This window comes from Mus caroli, unplaced genomic scaffold (genome assembly GCF_978045245.1).
Source record: "Mus caroli unplaced genomic scaffold, Mus_caroli_1 scaffold_3, whole genome shotgun sequence".
Taxonomy (NCBI): domain Eukaryota; kingdom Metazoa; phylum Chordata; class Mammalia; order Rodentia; family Muridae; genus Mus; species Mus caroli.
Window position 1 is genome coordinate 146346577 of NW_028227258.1, and position 22020 is coordinate 146368596.

Consider the following 22020-nt stretch of genomic DNA (forward strand, 5'->3'; position numbering starts at 1 on the left):
ATAATCATTTTTGCTTGCTCTTTAGTGATCTTATGTCGGAGCCTTAGGGTATGGCTAGAGAGATGAAACCTTTTATGATCACGTTGGGCCAAAGTAACAGGATCTGAAACTAAGGCTTTTTTTTTTTTTATTAGAGCTCTGTCAATGTGATCATTACCCTCAGCCAGAGGCCCAGGAAGACCAGAGTGAGACCGTATGTGGCCAATATAAAACGGATTTTTTTGGGCAAGAATGATGTTTTGTAATTTTGAAAATAAAGATCTTGACGGTGTATTGAAGTTAAACGTACCACAGGTTTTTAATAAGGGTATTGACTGAGCAACATATAAACTTTCAGTAAAGATATTAAAAGCCTCATGTACAGACTGAAAGACCTTTAGTACTGTTGTTAATTTGGCTAGTTGAGCCGAGAGACCAGGAGTCTCTATAATAACTTGTTGATTATTAATAAGATATCTAGCTTGTCCTTTAGAGGAGCCATCAGTAAAAATCAATAGAGCATTATTTAAAGGCTGTAAAGAAGTCATCTTAGGAAATATCATATTATGTACATTTAAAAATTTTATCAATCTATCTTGGGGGTAGTGGCTGTCTATAGTTTCGTTAAACTCTATTTGTGTAAGCAACCAATCTGTACTATGTTGTTTTAGCCAAGTTTTTTGACTTACTCTGTAAGGCTGAACAATGATATCTGGTTCTTTTTTGAAATAAGTCAATGCCTGTCTTTTTCTAGTGATAATCATCTGGGCCACTGTTTTGTGGTATGGTAAGATATTACGTTTGGGAGAAATCCTCGAATGTATCCACATTATAGGAAATTTTTGTCATAGTAGTGTCATAGGCACATGAGTCATATTAAAAATTAACAGGTGTAGTGGCAAGGAGTAATCTATATAAGTGACAAACTATTCTTTAATAGCCTTTTTTATTAGCTGTAAGGCCAGCAATCCTTTTGAGGTTAGGGATTTAGGGGAAGTGGGATTAGAACTCCCTTTAAGAATATCAAATAGTAGGTTTTAACTCTCTTGTAGTAAGCTTTAAATAGGGGAGAAGCCAATTAATATAACCTAACAATTTTTGAAAATCATTTAAGGTCTTTAAGTTATCTCTATGAATAACAATCTTTTGGGGAAAAACAACTTGATCAGTGAGTCTAAAACTCAAATAATTATAAGGATCCTGAGTTTGTATCTTTTTGGAAGCAATTTGTAATTTTTTATCAGGTAGGGCTTTTGTAAGCCTTTATAACATAAAAGCAAGTCTTGGGGATCTTTTCTTGCCATTAAGACATCATCTGTGAAATGAATGATGTAAATATTTGGCCATTGTTGTCTAACAGGCTGAATTGTTTTTGCCACAAACCTTTGACATAAGGTGGGACTATTAGCCATCCCCTGCGGGAGAATTGTCTATTGATATCTTTTTATGGGTTCCTTGAAATTTACTGAAGGAACACTAAAAGTAAATCTTTTACAATCCTTTGGATGTAAAGGGATGGTAAAGAAACAATCTTTTAAATCTATAACAATCTTATAATATCCCTTAGGAATGGCTACTGGGGAGGGGAGCCCCGGTTGTAAAGTTCTCATAAGTACCATGGTTTCATTAACCTTTTTTAAATCTTGTAACAGTCTCTATTTTCTCGATTTTTTCCTGATAATGAAAATGGGTGTATTCTAGGGAGAATGAGACTCTACCAAATGTCTTGCTTCTAACTGTTCTTGTACTAGCAAAGAAGTGGCCTCTATTTTCTCTTTAGGTAAAGACCACTGATTTATTTACACTGGAATATCATTACACCATTGAATTTTTTGGCGTGGGATGTAGGCAAGATAGTGGCCACTACTGAAAATATTTTAAACCTCTTATGTTAGAGTGGGGTTTAAGATCTTCAAAGGTCTTAATTCTCTGTCCTTTCTTTATTAGTCTATGACTAGGCAGGGGTCCCTGCCTGAATGTCTGCTCAGTCACCATCTCCTTAGAACTGCACAGAATAACACTTATCTGTAACAACAGATCATTTTTTATAGGGTTATAGGCAAATTTGACATAACATATGGCTGAATTTTTTTGATTTCCCATCTTTATCTCTCTAGGTTAGCAATTTGGAACTACGTTTTGGGTTACTGGCATACCTAATTCCTTGAAGGTGAGTCAAGGAATCAGTCAAGGGCCAGTTTGAGGGCCAGTCCTGCCCTCTTATAATCGTTACATCGGCCCTGGTATCTACTAATTCTTTAAAGCTTTTTTCGTCAAGCGTCAATTTAAGGTTAGGTCTCTGGTTAGTGATAGATTTTACCCAATTTACACCAGAGGAGTCAAAGTTATTTTGCCTTTTTCCATTTTTAAAGAATTTATATAGTGGCTGGCATAAAGGGATCAAGGTAAGTTGAGCAATTTTTTGATTAGCGGGTATAATACCACGAGGGCAAGCGGCTATGATTTTAATTTTTCCCTCATAATCATTATTTATAACACCTGGATAAATCTGTAGGCCTTTTACAATAGAACTGTTTTGTCTTAAGAGAAAGCCAGAGGTTTCTACAGGTAGTGGTCCAAAGACTCCGGTAGGCAGAGTTTGGACTCTCACTTCTGGGGTTAATACTGTGTGGACAGTGGAACAGAGGTCTAGTCTTGTATTTTTTTGGGGTTGACCTGACAAGCTCAAGAACTGATCTTGTTGGCTGGGCAGCAGATTTATAGCCCCATAAGCTGTCTTTTTTGAGTAACTCGGGGCCTGGGGCTGACCCCTTTCCTTGTTTTTTGGCACTGGGTGGCTTAAAACCCCTGGTTTATGTTTACATTTTTTTGTCCAGTGGTGGCCCTTTTTACACTGGGGACATATTTCTGGGGCACGGCCTGTTTGTCTACCCTTGGCACCCTTGTTCTTAGGACAATTACTTCTAAAATGATCCAAACTTTTACATTTAAAGCATGTATTATTTTCTCATTTTTTCGAGAACATTGTTTGCGTGTGGGTTTCCTGCGAGATCTCGCAGGAAGGCCCGATGTCTGCACAAAGACGTACATATCTCATCAAATCTGTCTGTCTCTTATGCGGTTGAATCGCAGTTCGGCAAATTGTGTTAGCATTTTTATAAGCCAATTGTATAATGAAAGGACTTTTCGTGTTTGGACTTTCAAGGATTTTACTAGCTGAAATTAACAGCCTGTCTATAAAGTCCTGATATAGTTTATCAGAACTCTGTAGAATGCTAGCTAAACTTCCACCAATATTTCCTTTGACTGGCAACCTTTTCTAAGCACGCCATGCGGCTGTCACAATTTGTGCATACACTGTAACGGGAAAATTAATCTGATTTGTCTGTCCCTTATATAGACCCTCTCTTAAAAGCATGTTGTTATTTCAGTCTGAATTACCAGCCTGAGCATTAGAAGCAGCAGTTTTCTTACTGGCGTCTCACCATTTAGAATCCCAAAGCAAAAAATCTCTTCCTAACAGGGTAACCTTAGAAAGAGTCTTCTAATCTAAGGGGGTTAAGTGTGACTCTATAACTGTGTCTAGTAATGTTTGAGTGAATGGGGCTGAAGGGCCATATTGTACAACAGCCGCCTTTAACTCTTTTATTAACTTGAAATTTAAGGTTTGGTAATGTCTGGCCCTAGTATCTTGTTGATCAACTACCTCGACCATAGGAAAGGCTAGCGTATTAGACATATTTTGTCTTTTCTCACGAGCCTGACTCACAACTCTTTTTAGCGGCACCTGGTGAACTATAGAAGAGTTACTCTTTTCTGCTTCTGACATCTTTTTTAGTTTTCGAAGCTCATTAGTCAGCCTCTGAAGCTTAATTTTAAACTCTAACTTGTTTAGTCGTGTGTCCCTATGAGTAGCACCTCCCGAGGTGGGGACTATAGGTGGAGCGGGAGATTTATAAGAGAACCAATTCTCATTAAAATAATTGGCAGTTCCTCTATCTGAGTGATTTTTGTTAAAAATCAGTTTATCATCCGAGTTTCCACATTTATCAATTTTTGAGTTAAGAAGATCTTTTTTTGAGGAGGCTCTCTCTGATAGGCACTCCTCCTGAGATACCACAAGCTCTGCCTGGGGACAATTTAGCCCTGGAGAAGTGATATCTTTTATAGCATCATTTATGAGTGCCCAGAGGCCTAAGGTAAAATTATCTGCCTGAACGATTTTTAAGGCCTCACCAACTTTTTCTTAGGTTTTGTAATCTACTGTTTCTTCTTCCTTGAACCATGGGCAACAGCTATTTATCTTACCTAAATTTTTTTTTACTTAATTGTACTTCAAGCCTTACTCCTCTGGCCTGAAACAACTCTTGAAAACTAAGGGCAACTGCCTGATCTATAACTTTAAACCCTTCTTTCTTTTGCCTGAAGCAGCTTCCTAAAAAGCTGCGGCCGACCGCCTGATTCCATTTTTAGTTTCGATTAATACGCTGCTGACCTAAGCAGAAACAGCATTGAGTTAGCACCGATTTAAGCTTAGTTTGTATCCTACCACACCCTCAGCAACACCTTACAAAACTGAAATTTTAAGCTAGCGCTAGCATGTGTTCCTGTTTGTTGCTCTGGTGCCTGATACGAAGATCCTTTGCCTTTCCTGTGGAGCTCCACACCAACAGCGTTCTCTTAGCATCCTTCTGCCATTCTTCAGGTCCCTGTTCGGGCGCCAAACTGTTGCAGCCGACCAGCAGCTCTCAACGAAAGGTTCAACTGAGATGGCAACTCGGGCTGCAAGAGAGGAACTAGACAGGGTGGAAGAAAGAACAGTGCCAAGTCAATGGTCACTCTGATCAAAGCTCAATTTTACTGTTCTGACAGTTATGAAGGAAGGGGGAGGGGACCTGATTCCCACCAAATAATCTCGGGGTCCAGTAGCAGGGTGAGCACTTGTGTGGCTCCAAACAGCAAAGTGGCATGGTCCAGCAGTGGGCGTGGCAGAACAAGTGAGCAGGAAACTCTACCCCTGAGCAAGCAGGTTTCAGGCTGGGGGAGGGGAGACTACAGTTTTTGCTCTCCTAGGTTTTTTTTTTGTTATACCAGATAAATTTGCAAATTGCCCTTTCTAACACTGTGAAGAATTGAGTTGGAATTTTGATGGAATTGCATTGAATCTGTAGATTGCTTTTGGCAAGATGGCCATTTTTACTCTACAAATGCTGCAAATCCATGATCATGGGAGATCTTTCCATCTTCTGAGGCCTTCTTGAATTTCTTTCTTCAAAGACATGAAGTTCTTATCATACAGATCTTTAGGTTGCTTAGTTAGAGTCACACAATGGTATTTTATATTGTGAATGGTAGTGTTTGCCTAATTTCTTTCTTAGCTTGTTTGTCCTTTGTTTAGAAAAATGCCACTGTGTGTTTGAGTTAATTTTATATCCAGCTGTTTATCAGGCTTAGGAGTTACCTGGTCGAATTTATACGGTCACTTATGTATACTTTTATATCTTCTACAAAAAGTTATGTTTTGACTTCTTCCTTTCTAATCTGTATCCAGTTGATCTCCTTTTGTTGTCTAATTGCTCTGGCTAGGACTTCAAGTACTATATTGAATAGGTAGGGAGAAAGTGGGCAGCCTTGTCTAGTCCCTGATTTTAGTAGGATTGCTTCAAGTTTTATTCCATTTAGTTTGATATTGGCTACTGGTTTGCTGTATATTGCTTTTATTATGCTTAGGTATGGGCCTTGAATTTCTGATCTTCCAAGACATTTATCATGAACCGGTGTTGGATTTTATCATATGCTTTCTCAGCATCTAATGAGATGATCATGTGGTTTTTTTTTCTTTGAGTTTGTTAATATGTGGGATTACATATATGGATTTACATATATTGAACCATCCCTGCCTACCTGGGATGAAGGCTATTTTATCATGATAGATGATCATTTTGATGTGTTCTTGGATTTTGTTTGCAAAAATTTTATTGAGTATTTTTGCATCGATATTTATAAGGGAAATTGGTCTGAAGTTCTCTTTCTTTGGTAGATCTTTATGTTGTTTAGGTATCAGAGTAATTGTGGCTTCATAGAACAAATTGGTTAGAGTACCTTCTGTTTCTATTTTGTGGAATAGTTTGAGGAGTATTCATATTAGGTCTTCTTTGAAGTTCTGATAAAATTCTGCACGATACCAATCTGGTTCTGGGCTTTTTTTTTGGTTGGGAGACTATTAATGACTGCTTCTATTCCTTGAGAGGACATGAGGCTCTTCAGATCGTTAATCTGATCTTGATTTAACTTTGGTACCTGATATCTGTTTAGAAATTTGTCCATTTCATCCAGGTTGTCTAGTTTTGTTGAGTATAGCCTTTTGTAGCAGGATCTTATGATTTTGGAGATGTCCTCAGATTTTGTTATTAAATCTCCCATTTCATTTCTGACTTTGTTAATTGGGATAATGTCTCTGTGCCCTCTAGTTAGACTGCCTAAGGGTTTATCTATTTTGTTGATTTTTGCAAAGAATCAGCTCCTGGTTTGGTCCATTCTTTGTATAGTTCTTTTTATTTCCACTTGGTTGATTTCAGCCCTGAGTTTCATTATTTCCTGCCCTCTACTAATCGTCAGTAAATTTGCTTCCTTTTGTTTAGGTGTGCTGTCAGGCTGCTAATCTATGCTCTCTCCAATTTCTTTTTGGAGGCAGACAGAGCTATGAGTTTTCCTCCTAGGATTGCTTTCATTGTGTCCCATAAGTTTGGGTATGTTGTGGCTTCATTTTCTTTAAACTCTAAAAAGTCTTTAATTTCTTTCTTTATTTCTTGCTTGACTAAATTAACTTGAGAAGAGTATTGTTCAGTTTCCACGTGTATGTGGGCTTTCAATTATTGAAGATCAGCCTTAGTACATGGTAACCTGATAGGGTACACAGGATAAGTTTAATATTTTTGTATCTGTTGAGGCCTGTTTTGTGACCAATTATATGGGCAATTTTGGAGAAGGTACCAAGAGGTGCTTATAAGTTATATCCTTTTCTTTGGATAAAATATTTTATAGATATCTGTTAAATCCATTTGTTTCATAACTTCTTTTAGTTTCAATGTGTCTCTGTTTAGTTTCGGTTTCCAGAATCTGTCCATTGCTGAGAGTGGGATGTGGATGTCTCCCATTATTATTTTGTGCAGTACATTGTGTACTTTGAAGTTTCATAAACTTTCTTATTTGTTTGTTTTGTTTTGTTTTTTGTTTTTCAAGACAGAGTTTCTCTATATATAGCCCTGGCTGTCCTGGAAGTCACTTTGTAGACCAGGCTGGCCTTGAACTTAGAAATCCGCCTGCCTCTGCCTCCTGAGTGCTGGGATTAAAGGCATGTGCCACCATGTCCGGCTGCATAAAGTTTCTTTAATGAATATGGACGCCCTTGCATTTGGAGCAAAGATGTTCAGAATTGAGAGTTCATCTTGGAAGAGTTTACCTTTGATGACTGCCAAGTGCCCCTCCTTGTCTTTTTTTTTTTTTTTTTTTTTTTTTTGGATAACTTTGGGTTGGAAGTTGATTTTATTCGATATAAGAATGGCTACTCCAGCTTGTTTCTTCAGACCATTTGCTTAGAAAATTGTTTTCCAGCCTTTTACTCTGAGGTAGTGTCTGTCTTTGTCCCTGAGGTAGGTTCCCTGTATGTAGCAAAATGTTTGGTCCTGTTTGTGTAGCCAATCTGTTAGTCTATTTCTTTTTATTTGGGAATTGAGTCCATTGAAATTAAGAGCTATTAAGGAGAAAGAACAGTCTGCACAAGAATTATGCACGGGCAGCAGAAGCAACAAAGCTGCTGGAACAGGGTCTCTTTTGGACCTTCATCTTCAGCCAGGAAGCAGAAATGAGCTCCAAACCTCTGGGCACCTACCCTGCAAGAGGAGAGCTTGCCTACAGAGAGTTCTTGGACCACTGAGACTCAGGAGACAGTTGGAATACCAGGAGTGCTGACAGAGGCTAAAGAATCACAGGAGGAGCAACCTCCAGCCAGAGACAGCTATACCAACTAACTCCAGAGATTACCAGATGGCAAAATGCAAATGTAAGAATCTTACTAACAGAAAACAAGACAACTCAGCATCATCAGAAACCAGCACTCCCACCACAGTGAGTCCTGAATACCCCAACATACCCAAAAAGCAAGATTCAGATTTAAAATCATATCTCATGATACTGGTAGAGGATTTTTAAAAGGGCATTAATAACTCACTTAAAGAAATACAGGAGAACACAGCTACACAGATAGAAGGCCTTAAAGATGAAGCACAAAACTCCCTTAAAGAATTATAGGAAAACACAATCAAACAGGTGATGGGATTGAACAAAAATATCCAAGATCTAAAAAGGGAAGTAGAAACAATAAAGAAAACCTAAAGGGAGAGAACTCTGGAGATAGAAACCCTAGGAAAGAAATCAGGAAGCATAGATGCAAGCATCAGCAATAGAATACGGGAGATGGAAGAGAGAACCTCAGGTGCAGAAGATTCCATAGGGAACATGGACACAACAATCAAAGAAAATGCAAAATGCAAAAAGATCCTAACTCAAAACATCCAGGAAATCAAGGACACAATCAGAAAACCAAACCTACGCATAATAGGAGAAGATGAGAGTGAAGATTTTCAACTTAAAGGGCCAGCAAATATCTTCAACAACATTATAGAAGAAAACTTTCCTAACCTAAAGAAAGGGATGCCCATGAACATACAAGAAGCCTGCAGAACTCCAAATAGACTGTACCAGAAAAGAAATTCCTCTGGAAATATAATAATCAGAACAACAAATGCACTAAATAAAGAGAGAATATTAAAAGCAGCAAGCAAAAAAAGGTCGAGTAACATGTAAAGGCATACCTATTAGAATTACACCAGACTTTTCACCAGAGACTATAAAAGCCAGAAGATCCTGGACAGATGTTATACAGACCCTAAGAGAACACAAATGCCAGCCCAGACTACTATACCTAGCAAAACTCTCAATCACCATAAATGGAGAAACCAAGATATTCCATGACAAAACCAAATTCACACTGTATCTTTCCAAGAATCCAGCCCTTCAAAGGATAATAAAGGTAAAACACCAACACAAGGACAGAAACTACACCCTAGAAAAAGCAAGAAAGTAATCCTTTAACAAAACTAAAAGAAGACAGCCAAAAGAACAGAATCCCAACTTTAACAACAACAAAAAAATGACAGAAAGCAATAATTACTTTTCCTTAATATCTCTTAATATCAATGGACTCAATTCCCAAATAAAAAGAAATAGACTAACAGACTGGCTATACAAACAGTACCAAACATTTTGCTGCTTATAGGAAATCTACCTCTGGGAAAAAGACAGACACTACTTCAGAGTGAAAGGCTGGAAAAAAATTTTCCAAGCAAACGGTCTGCAGAAACAAGCTGGAGTAGCAATTCTAATATGGAATAATATCAACTTCCAACCCAAAGTTATCAAAAAAGACAAGGAGGGGCACTTGATACTCATTAAAGATAAAACCTTTCAAGATGAACTCTCAATTCTGAACTTCTATGCTCCAAATGCAAGGGCAGCTACATAAATTAAAGAAACTTTTGTAAAGCTCAAAGCACACAAGGCACATTACACAATAATAGTGGCAGACTTCAACACCCCACTCTCATCAGTGGACAGATCCTGGAAACAGAAACTAAACCAAGACACATGGAAACTAAAAAAGTTATGAAATAAATGGATTTAACAGATATCTGCAGAATATTTCATCCTAAAACAAAGGATATACCTTCTTCTCAACACCTCATGGTACTTTCTCCAAAATTGACCATATAATTGGTCACAAAACAGGCCTAAACAGATACAAAAATATTGAAATTATCCTATGTACCCTATCAGATCGCCACGTACTAAGGCTTATCTTCAATACAAACATAAATAATAGAAAGTCATTATTGACATGGAAGCTGAACAACACTCTACTCAGTGATACCTTGTTCAAGGAAGAAAAAATAAAGAAATGAAAGACATTTTAGAGTTTAATGAAAATGAAGCCACAACATACCCCAACTTATGGGATACAAAGAAAGTGTTCCTAAGAGGAAAACTCATAGCTCTGAGTGCCTCCAAAAAGAAACTATCGAAAGCATACACTAGCAACTTGACAGTACACCTAAAAGCTCTAGAACAAAAAAGGAAGCAAATATACCAAAGAGGAGTATACAGCAGGAACTAATTAAACTCAGGGATGAAATCAACCAAGGGGAAACAAATAGAACTATTCAAAGAATCAACCAATCCAGGAGGTGGTTCTTTGAGAAAATCAACAAGATAGATAAACCCTTAGCCAGACTCACTAGAGTGCATATGGACAGTATCCTAATTAACAAAATCAGAAATGAAAAGGGGGGAGACATAACAACAGAACATGAGGAAATTCAAAACATCATCAGATCCTACTACAAAAGACTATACTCAATAAAACTGGAAAACCTGGATGAAATGGACAAATTTCTAGACAGATACGATGTACCAAAATTAAATCAGGATCCGATTAATGATCTAAACTGTCCCATATCCCCTAAAGAAATGGAAGTAGTCATTAACAGTCTCCCAACCAAAAAAAAAAAAAAAAAATGGCCAGGACCAGATGGGTTTAGTGCAGATTTCTATCAGACCTTCAAAGAAGAACTAATTCTAATTCTCCTCAAACTATTCCACAAAATAGAAACAGAAGGTACTCTATCTAATTCATTCTATGAAGTCACAATTACTCTGATACCTAAACCACATAAAGACCCAACAAAGAAAGAGAACTTCAGACCAATTTCCCTAAGGAATATGGATTCAAAAATACTCAATACTCAGACCATCACACTGAAATGATTCAAAATGGAAAGGATCACTCTCACTTTTATAGTACTGTGGACCCCAAATAAGAGAGCACTCCTACATTGTCTTCTGCAAAAATCGTGCTGAGAACCAGGGAGGTTGCACTCAGATCTTCTTTAAGGTGAGCCATATCACATCTTAAGGAAGCACTCTTTGTGGTAGAGCCAACTTGTCTCATACCATCTGTGGGAGTTGCCTTTGAATCTGAGTTCCAGCTTCTATCTGATCAGGATGGTTCTTTCATATTTCCCAAACAAGTACTCATAAATACCACACAGTAGGGATCATAGTCGATGATCAACACCTAAAGGAAATTGTACTTATTTTTAACAGAAGTTATTGAAGCTATATTAATTTTGATTTACATTCCTCATGCCCAGCATTTTCAGGCATTTATTTTTCATAGTGTATCTGAGAGTTATGCTTATTGATTTCACTTCTTAGAATCTTCAATCCACCACTGCCCGAGCTCCTCTGTGTTAGGAGCTGTACTTAGTTGTGATCTGCTCTATACCAAACACTAATTCTGACCCCAAGGTGCACTTGTAACAGGGGGGGTTTCTCACCACTGTAGCTCTTCTCTGGGGTCTGCCAATGACTCATTTCAATATATCTCCGCTTTTATTAGTAATTTTCAATTCTACTCTCCCTTAGATCAACCAACAGCCAGCATGGATATGGAATCTGATGTCATGTGACAGGTGCAGTAGTTCTATCTTTTGAGTCTTCAGTTGACCTGTTAAAGAATAGAAATATGTCACAGATAATTGGCTTCTATACTTAAACAAGAATAGAACTTACAACTGGACCAGATGTCTCTGGTGAACCTATCTGCCCATGAGGATGACACATTACTCACATGACAGGTTAAGCAAGATGGACAACCATCAGTCATTAAAACCCACAATGTGGTGGTCAGTGCACATAAGAGGGAGTGTAGTGCTATATCTCTTGTGATGTCTCCACCCCACCTTCTTGTCTATGTGTAAAATTGGCCTCTTTTTAATGAAAGAGGTAGCATTCATGCTTAATATTTATGTAACCTGATAGCTACAACAAAGTAAAATGTTAAAGTCAGATTTCATTCCCACTTCTCACAAGTTTCATACATATTTCCACTGATGAGTTAACATATATAGATTAAATAAGTAAGAAACTAAGATCTCATCCAACTCTTAACATCTTGACCCTTCCTATTTTTACCTAAAACTTGTTACAACCTCAAGTTTATATCATTTCTTTACAGTATCTTCTCTGCCTCCATTCTGGTTTAGATTTTTTTCATGAACATTTGTGTCCTCTTTTGGGTGAAATTCCAACAGTCCACCTGAAATCCTATAGTGTGCCAGTTATTTAGGCACCCAGCTGTCTGAGTGATGTTATAAGAAGAAATTCATGTCTTTCCGCTTTGTGTGTGTGTCTGTGTGTGTCTGTGTATATATATGTATATACACACAGCAAACCAAGATGCACCTTTATTACATGAAAATTTTAGTTTAGCTGCAATCTCTTTCCTTATTCAATCACCTTATGAGTCAGTAGGTTTTTTTTTAGCATGGTAATAATATTTTTCTTACCACGACCCAGACTTTGGCTGTAACATCTTTACAGAACCAGCCATAATTGTGTTGCTTTTTCAGTGATCAACCGGCCCTGGGGAGGCCCTACTTTTTAATAGAACATTTATTGACAAACTCATTAAAGGATCACTCCCTAACACAGTTAGTGAACTTATGATCTTAACTCTTGAGTCAGTAGTTTTACAGTCAAAACTCTAGTAGTTGGGAAGCAATAGGGATGTTGAATTCTTGCCCTGAGAACATGTAATCTGGTCTAATGAAATAATTGAAAATCAATTGTTCCTGAGACACAGCTGTTCTCAGGGTACAAGGCAAATTTGCAGTAAAGTAATTCTTCTGGACTTGTTATTATGTAAGAGTTTTAGTTAGATAAAGGTACATCACTGTGAATATTTTTCCCCTCTCATGAAACAATAAGGAGGTCTGCAAATCCAATGATTTTGGAAAACTCAGGTTCCTTGGTGCCAGGTCCAGCATGGCTGTGTAAGGAGAGGTGTGACACTGTTCCTACCCCTGGAGAGTCACCAGGCCATTGATTCCATGATCCCCACATGTGATGGTGGTTGCTGTTGCTCTGAAGCTGATCTACTGTCTTTACTACTTTACTTTCAGTCTTTCTTTTTGGGGACTATATCCCCCTGACACCCACCCATTACTCAGAGCTAATCACACCATAGTCATTGAAACAGATGTGGTTTTCAGGAATGAGCAATGGGGATCGTCTTGGGGCTGTGGAGGATGAGGAACAGGCCTTCAACTTGGCCTTTTAGTCCATGGGAAAAGATCTAGACAGCATAACAATAAGGTCCATAAAAGCTTACATGGTCCTTTGTAGAAATAATTCATTGACAAAATTGGCCTTAAATTTGGGATCAGGAGGAAGCACATATACTCTCTGGTCCAATGACTGACGCATTAATCAGTCAGGGTGAACTTGGGGACATTAAGGATGAAAAGTTAAATTAGTCTCAGGAAGAAAATGAATAAACAGAAAAAATAGGAAATTATATATGATTTAGGACTAAATAGTATTAGAAGGAAAGTACATGAGAGTATGGAATTACTGGGATAAGGAAATGATGTTCAGAGAATTAGAAAATGATGTAGAAGCATATGAAAAGTTAGTGCTCTGTTTTTCTAGCTGATTGGAGAATTAGAGATAGCAATTCCTGGAAAGATATTAGAGAGTGCTAATGAAAGAGTCCAAACTCCCAAAGGGAGGCACTTACTCAAGCCTCGGGTCAGCCACGCACCCAAGAAGACACTGAGACCGGTACTTAAGATGTATAGGGAGTAAGATTTAATACATCAACGACAAGAAAGCAGACAAAACAAACAAAAAGCACATATATACCAGATATCTGGGGCCGGACCTCATGCAGCAGGTGCAGAGGAGATCCGGCCCCTAGCCCAAATTTTCACAGGCTTTTATAAGAAAAGGGCAAGGGGGGAGGAGGGCAGGGAAAATACAGTTTTTACGTCACTAAGTGATTCAACCAAGGGTTTTTCCAAAGTGCTTTTGCAACCGCGTCCCACACTTTGGCCATGTACTTGATTCATTGAAACTGAGGTTTTTACTCACACCCTTATCTCAAAGATGTCCCTGGCACAGTCCTTAGTTGGGAGGGGTAGGACTGGGTTCGTTCCAGGAAACCCTTATCTCAGAAATGTCCCCGGAACAGTTTTCATTTGAGAGGGGGTCTGACTCTGGTGTGAGAGTTCAGAATGTACTCTGGGGTGAGAATTCTGGTGGTCAGTAATTTTCCTCTTTCATTCCCCCCTTCTTTTAGTAAATAATTCTAATCTTAGAATTTCAGATACTGCATAATGCACCAAATGAAAGACTCTATTTTAACATGGGAACAAAAACAGAATAAGAAGCATTAGTAAACAGAACTAGGCAGGGGCCCTTTTAGCGAGGCTTGAGGGTCTGGGCATGATGTAGGTGCACGTAGATCAGATCTCTGGCTGGAACTGGTGAGATGTCCTTGGGGTACCCAGCTCGTTCACTGTCTCAGCTGTTGGGATCCCTGGAGCAATGTCGTCCGCGTACTCAGTCCAATTTTTCCCAGTTGTGACCAGACCACCTACAAGCCTTTTAACTTAGCATACAGAGCATTATTAACAACATAGGTTTAAACACATCATTTAAGACTATGATGGGCATAGGAGTTTCATAAAGGATTTTAAACAGAGTAAAACTGAATCAAGAGATAGGGCATAGGGAAGGAACACCAAGTCCATGCCAGTCTCCACGATTAATTTAGTCAAGGTCTGTCATAGAGTTTTAAACTAATTTTTATCTATCCTGAGCTCTGAGGTCTATACACACAATGTAATTTTTATTTGACCTCTAAATGCTTGGCCACACCCTGACTTACCTGGGCAACAAAGCAGGGCTATTATCTGACACTATTGCTTTTGGCACTCTGAACCTTGGAAAAATTTTCTTCCCTTCAATCATGAGGCTACTGCTGTCCGTGTACCAGCTCAAACTCTCAGGACAAGGCTGATCTGATCTTTACTTGCCGAGGTAAGTAGCCCCCTCTGTTGGTAGATGGCCCCATGGATATGAGCTGCTTTCCATCAACTACTGCTGCTCCTGTGACAAAGCTGCTGCCATCTGTGTACCAGGCAGGCACACCTGACCAAGGCTGATCAGTCAGATCTCTCCTTGTTCCAGTTTCCTCAGCCAGGACATCACAGCACATTGATGTACAGGAGTGGAGTCATCCGCCAAGGAGCAGTAAACTCTGGTAGTGGGTATAGTCACATGCTGACCCAGAGTAAGCTTGTCAGCGTCTTTAACAAGCAGGGCTGCCTTTATGCTGTCAAAGGCTTTTTGGTGTTTTTCAGTCCAGGTGAATGGGACTTTTTCTTTCTGCAAAAGCCCGCCGTCCCCAGAAACTCACGTACTTGGCGCGGGGTGGTGGGGGTTGGGATCAGCATCACAGTCTTTTTCTGGCCTCGGTGAGCCACCGCTTTTCGTCGTCTCGGCACCTCGGTCTCTGCCTTTAGCCAACCGCAGGGCTTGGGTTAGTGCCAGGAGTTCAGCCTTCTGAGCCGAAGTTCCTTCTGCCAGAATGTCAGTGATGAGTCAACAAAAAGCTCTGATAATATGTCCATCAGTCAGGGGAACAATTGGATCATGTTTTCCAGAGCATTAGTCAGCCATCGGTCAGGGGGCTGAACCACACTTTTAGGGCATGTGCCAAGTTTTGTCTCAGAGTCAGTTTATCTGCGTCCTTGACAAGCAGATTATGGCAGCAATAGCTTTCAGGCAAGAAAATCACCCGCTGGCAACAGGGTGTAACTTCTTGGATAGGTAAGCCACTGGCCTTTTTCAAAGTCCCAATTTCTGAGTAAGAACCTCTTTGGCAATACTTTTGTTCTCAGTCACATCTAGGAGTCCCAAAGTTAGGGACAACATTAGGGCAGTCTCAATAGCATCTAAGGCCATCCAAGGTTGTTCTTTTTATTTTTCATACGAAGGGCTGTTTATCTTTTTAATTCAGCAAAACCTGGAATCCACAGTCTGCAAAGGCCTGCAGTATCCAGGAACCTTTTAAACTTGCTTTGCACTGGTCAGTGGAGGAATATGAAACACAGTCTCTTTTTAGCTGCTTTTAACAGGTAGACCACCGGTCTCTTTTAAGGACTCAGCTTCTGTGTTAGCACCCCTTCTGATTTTTCTTTACTTTCAGCCACAAACAGGTGAAGGGTTTGGTCATGAGGGGGGGCTCCTCTTCTTTTTGTTAGGACAGTCTCTCACCCAGTGCTCTTTTTCTTTAACAGCAAACACTCTGATCTTTAGCCAAAAGCTTTCTTTTTTTCTGTTGCCAGGTACTAAGTTTTCTAGTCTCCCTGACTTTTGTGACCAGCATTTCATTTCTCTTATCTTTTTTAGAAAATTTTCTGGCTCCTTATTTCTTACAGATCATCTCTAAGTGCTAGTATTATTAGCAAGTATCACTGTGCTAAGTTCTAGTCTTTGTCATTTATCTCTCTTTACTCCTGTTTCTTAACTGCAATGGATCTAATTATTACATCTATATTCTGTCACTTAACTTTTTCATAGTTCGACTACCCTGGTTTATTTTTCTGTCTTACAGCACATTTCTGATTCTGACTCTGGTCTCTGTACTTGCCAGCCTCATTTTACTGGTTCCTCTTTTAAATATTTCTCATTTAGAGTATCTTTCTCATTTCAGACCTAATTTTTCTTTATCTCTATTTTTACCTCTTTTCACTGTTAACCTATCTCTTCTGAGTCTGCTGAAGCTTTGCTCTCAGCTCTTTTTTGCAGACCTCTATCCTTCATCAGAGCCTGGCAGTTAGACCCGTTGGTGCTCCTTACCTTGCATGTCTCTCTCACCGGAGCTTAGAACAAACTCACACAGCTCAGGGCAGTGCCTGAGAAGAGAAAACACATGGGGCAGAGAAGGGAGTGTAGCTTTTACATCTAGCTACACCAGACCACTGATATTCCAAGATGAACACAATTTTTTCTGTTAACAGTTAGCAAGAGACAGGATACAGGGGACAGGAGAATGAGCCTTTCTCCCACCCAAGAGGCAGGCAAAGGCTGAGTCTCCGCCGCGCGCCACAGCGGAAATGTGGGAGTGGCAAACAAACGCTGGCAGGCAGAGGCTGCAATTTAACTATTTAACTACCTGATAGATTCCTGGTGCTCTCTGCACTGTCTTTGGGGAGGGAGCACGCAGCCAGGCCGGCACAAGGGAGTGCGGGTAGACTCTGGGGGGGGGGGGACCAAAAGAGGGACGCTGTAGTCGGCCCCTCCCCAGCTGTGGCAGGCTTCACGGCCACTCCGGGACTGGCAGGGGGGGGGGCCGGCAGGCCGCTGCACTCACTATCAGCATTTTACAACTCGGGGCACAGACAGCCTCTGCTTCTGCCGTGCCTGCAGAAGCCAGAACCTCAGCGCCACTGCTGCTATCAAAGCCCTACCCGCGCTGCCAAAGCCGGAAATCTTTAGCCCAGCTCTGCATTTCAGAGCTCTTTTGAGCAGCCTGGGACTCACCAGCACTGAGTTTTTTTTCCTTTTTTTTCCTTTTTTAAAACTATTGCTGACAAATTTTGTCCTGACGTCAGTCCAAGTCTACAGTCGACAAAGGGTTAACACACACACACACACACACACAGTCTTTTCATGTGGCCACAAACAAGCACACTCGTCCACGCCTGGACTTACACAACCAGCCAAACACTATTTTCTGACGGGGTCGGATTCCACATTGACTCCTTTTCCTGATAGGGGTGGGATTCCACATCCACTCCCGCCCTGGCAGAGAGTACACTCTCTCTCTCCTTCACTCTGCCAGGCAACAGCCAGGTCTTTTTAACTGTTCTGTACCCTGGGCACTCCTTCCAGGGTCTCCCTTGGAACATCTTTTTTGGGGTGCAGACTGCCAGAATAAACCCACAATCTCAGAATACACAAATGCAGCAGTTCCACACCTACACACCCAGCAGATTGTCCCATTTCTAGAATAATAGCAGACACGACAAAAGCAGACACGAGACTGAGACAAAAAGAAAAAAACCAAAGCACGAGGTGGGACTCGAACCCACGATCTCGCAACCTGAAGCACGAGGTGGGACTCGAACCCACGATCTCGCACAGAGGCACGAGGTGGGACTCGAACCCACGATCTCGCAACCAGAAGCACGAGGTGGGACTCGAACCCACGATCTCGCACCCTAAAGCACGAGGTGGGACTCGAACCCACGATCTCGCACAGAGGGGTCCACTAAGCGTCCTTAGTCCTCCCCTTGTCCTCCTGGGACGTCTCCCAGGGCGCACAGACGGTGGACACCTGGACACGTCTGTCTGTCCACACCCTACGCTCCTACCCGGAGCGCGGTCTCACTGTGCACATTGCACACTGAGCGTCTGCAAAACCGAAACAGCGATCGCACCAGATCAGAAACTAACAGAACACAGACACCAGACCAAAGCAGAACAGTAAATCTTACTTCTGAGTGGGTCCAGGACTTCTGGGTAAACGCGCTGATTCCCGGCCAATGCACCAAATGAAAGAGTCCAAACTCCCAAAGGGAGGCACTTACTCAAGCCTCGGGTCAGCCACGCACCCAAGAAGACACTGAGACCGGTACTTAAGATGTATAGGGAGTAAGATTTAATACATCAACGACAAGAAAGCAGACAAAACAAACAAAAAGCACATATATACCAGATATCTGGGGCCGGACCTCATGCAGCAGGTGCAGAGGAGATCCGGCCCCTAGCCCAAATTTTCACAGGCTTTTATAAGAAAAGGGCAAGGGGGGAGGAGGGCAGGGAAAATACAGTTTTTACGTCACTAAGTGATTCAACCAAGGGTTTTTCCAAAGTGCTTTTGCAACCGCGTCCCACACTTTGGCCATGTACTTGATTCATTGAAACTGAGGTTTTTACTCACACCCTTATCTCAAAGATGTCCCTGGCACAGTCCTTAGTTGGGAGGGGTAGGACTGGGTTCGTTCCAGGAAACCCTTATCTCAGAAATGTCCCCGGAACAGTTTTCATTTGAGAGGGGGTCTGACTCTGGTGTGAGAGTTCAGAATGTACTCTGGGGTGAGAATTCTGGTGGTCAGTAATTTTCCTCTTTCACTAACCCTTTTACTTACATAAATTCAAATTTTTGTAAGGAATCATTTTAATTTTAGTAGTGTTATCTTTCTGTTTTTATATGAGAATAGTTACTGAAGACTGCTGTCTGCTGTACCAGGAAACTGCAAGAGCTATGCCCAGCTACCCATGAAGAACAGACTATGTAAACCTGTAGAGAAATGTGCATTTGTGTGTTTAGTTCTACTCTAAGAAAATGGTGGTTGGGACTATTGATCCAGGACTCACAGAGTTTATATAAATTTAAGAAATTTTGATAATTATTAACAATGATCAGAGCCTTGATGATGTAGATCTGGTAAATAAAAGACTGGGTTTAGGCTTTTTCTGATCATTAAGCTTAAGAAAAATTAAGCTGAAAAATTAAGCTGAAGAAAAAAGAATTGTGAGACATGTCAGGGAACAGAGAGAGTACCTGAACTAACAGCTTGCATCTACTACTGACTCCTAGAAATTCCAGCCTTTCTCAGGACTCTCCTCATGCCAAGGTTAAACCTCTGCACTTGGAATACAGACCTTTTTGTGAGTTCACAAGCTAGATAAACACTGGGTCACCTAATTATCTATGTACATACCTGTTAAAACAGTAATATTTAAAAAGCACCAACTCCCTTAGATTAGGAGCTACTTAGATATTGCATAACAATACCCTCTGATGGCTCTGTCACATATGCTCATGAAAGGCAAATGATATACACACTGAATTCTCAGATAATAACTATTTTCATTCAAAACAAATGTCATCATTACATTCAATGGAATTATCTATAATGTCCAAGGATGATCTCAAATGGACAGTATTTTAAATTTTTCAAAATTACTTTCATAGTCTTTTGTGGGCACCAAAATTAGGTTTTATTTCACCATTAAATCCTCATCAGATTTGTTCGTTAAAATCTTTAGACCTCAAGAAATGAACTCCAATGTGATAAAATGTTGAAATCAGTTTCTCTTAACGTTTACAAAATGTCATATCACCCATCTGATACTGGGTGTTGAATATGGTATTTTTGGAGACTTTATTGATTTTTATCTGAATTTTCAAATGTCTGCAATAGAGTTTCTCAAAGGATATTCTTGACTATTTTTAAGTCTTGGTTCTATAGTGATATTTCTCTACAGGGTTGCTGTGTAAACTTGTCATTTCTCTTACATTCCATTAGTCTTTCTAGACACATGATGCACTACTTGTGGAGAGTTAGAAAGAGCAGTGCATCCCATAGTACCAAAGAGAATAAGCTTAAGTACTAGACAGCTTCTGAAAAAAAAAATAGAGGAAAAAATCGAAGGAGAAAAAGGAAAAAGGAGAAAAAAGAAAAAGAAAAAATAGTTCTTTATGGTTGGTCATTAGGATGGTTAAGAAGACCTAACTGAACTTTACTGAAGCTCAACTTGCAGAACCTGTGTTGGAGGAAAGAAATCTGGGAACAAGGGCAGTACTTTTAAAAAAAAATTATTTCACATATTTATTTAGCATGGTCCAAGCTAAATATGATATTCCAAGGACCCAAGCTAGAAATTATATTCTCCGGATGTGAAGATTTTATTGCTTGAGCTTTATTCCTACTCGAAAGATATGATTTTCCATATTCTGTTTTTCCTGGTTTAGTTTGGTCTTATAGCATTCCTTGAAGTTGGAGGCAATTGATTTCAATGCCTTGTGTAAAATAATTACTTTCTGTGGAAAACAATTGGCCACTAATTTAATGTAAAACAATTAGACTCTGGTTACTCATTGGTACTGGGATCTTCAAAACCCCAAGTTCATTAATCAGAACCAAACTGAGTATCAGATTTTGATTTCTCCTATTTGAGTGTACCGTCCAGGCCACTTTCCAGGTCAGAATCGCAAGAATGTTTACTATGTTGGATGTAGCAAAGCAAACCATTTTGGAGAAATATAAATATCATCACAGGTATAAAACAACTTGTCTAAGTGAGACATGTGATCACACTCAGGAACAATGAAATACACCACAACTCATCAGAAAGCTGGAGCATGGGATGGCTATTATTTTAGAGAGAAGAGCAGGTAAGAGGCAATAGAATTTGTATCTTAATGCTGCTGCATATGGTCAGCTTTCTGTTTCTTCCTATGGTCCCACAAAGACCACTTGATTCTTGTTTGTGTGCAATTTCAGGCAATGATATACTTTCACTTGTGTTATGGTGATAAAATACCCTGACAAAGAAAAGCACAAGGAATGAAATGTTTTTGTGTTAGTGATAATTCCAAAGAAATTGGGCAGGAACTAAATACTGTGAAAATCAGGCAAAAACTCAAATGCCAAATCCACAGTCAGGATTAAAGAGGAAAATTACACCCATAATTTCTATTTGCTGTGTAATGCTTGCTTTCTTCATTGATCATTCACATTATGGAGTCCAGTGTCTAAAAAATGATACCACATGAATTCAGAGTGATGCTATCGTGTCTATTAACAATCATGTCTATTATCTAATTATCATGTCTATTAACAATCAAGACAGTCCTCTACAGACCCACCAAGAAACCAACTCAATTTAATCAAGTGCTTAACTGCAATTTTCCTCTTGAGCAATTCTAGGTTGGGGTAACATTTAAAACTAACTACCAAACAGTGTCTCATAATCATGGGCAAGTAAGAAATCATGCTTCTGATCCTCTTGTTTCCATGCTCCTGTGTTAGGATTATAGACACAACCACAGAAAGATCTAAGAAAGATAGAGAACTTCAGACCAATTTCCCTTATGAATATCGATGCAAAAATACTCAATAAAATTCTTGCTAACCGAATCCAAGAACACATTAAAACAGTCATCCATCCTGACCAAGCAGGTTTTCTTCCAGGGATGCAGGGATGGTTTAATATACAGAAATCCATCAAAGTAACCCATTATATAAACAAACTCAAAGACAAAAACCACATGATCATCTCGTTAGATGCAGAAAAAAGCATTCAACAAGATCCAACACCCAT

At 39.7% G+C, this 22020-nt stretch overlaps 1 protein-coding gene and 1 long non-coding RNA gene across 2 annotated transcripts in view; one reads left to right on the plus strand and one right to left on the minus strand.

The window, feature by feature from the left end:
- LOC110291151 (tyrosine-protein phosphatase non-receptor type substrate 1-like) overlaps nucleotides 1–22020 on the plus strand; it is a 46507-nt gene that overhangs the window by 19887 nt on the left and 4600 nt on the right. The gene's annotated exons all lie outside the window — the stretch shown is intronic.
- Nucleotides 13685–19030, minus strand: LOC147005677 (uncharacterized). The gene is made up of 2 exons (XR_015046791.1): nucleotides 16765–19030; nucleotides 13685–15482 (listed from the first exon to the last, which is right to left on the minus strand). It is a non-coding gene; the product is annotated as an uncharacterized LOC147005677 (long non-coding RNA).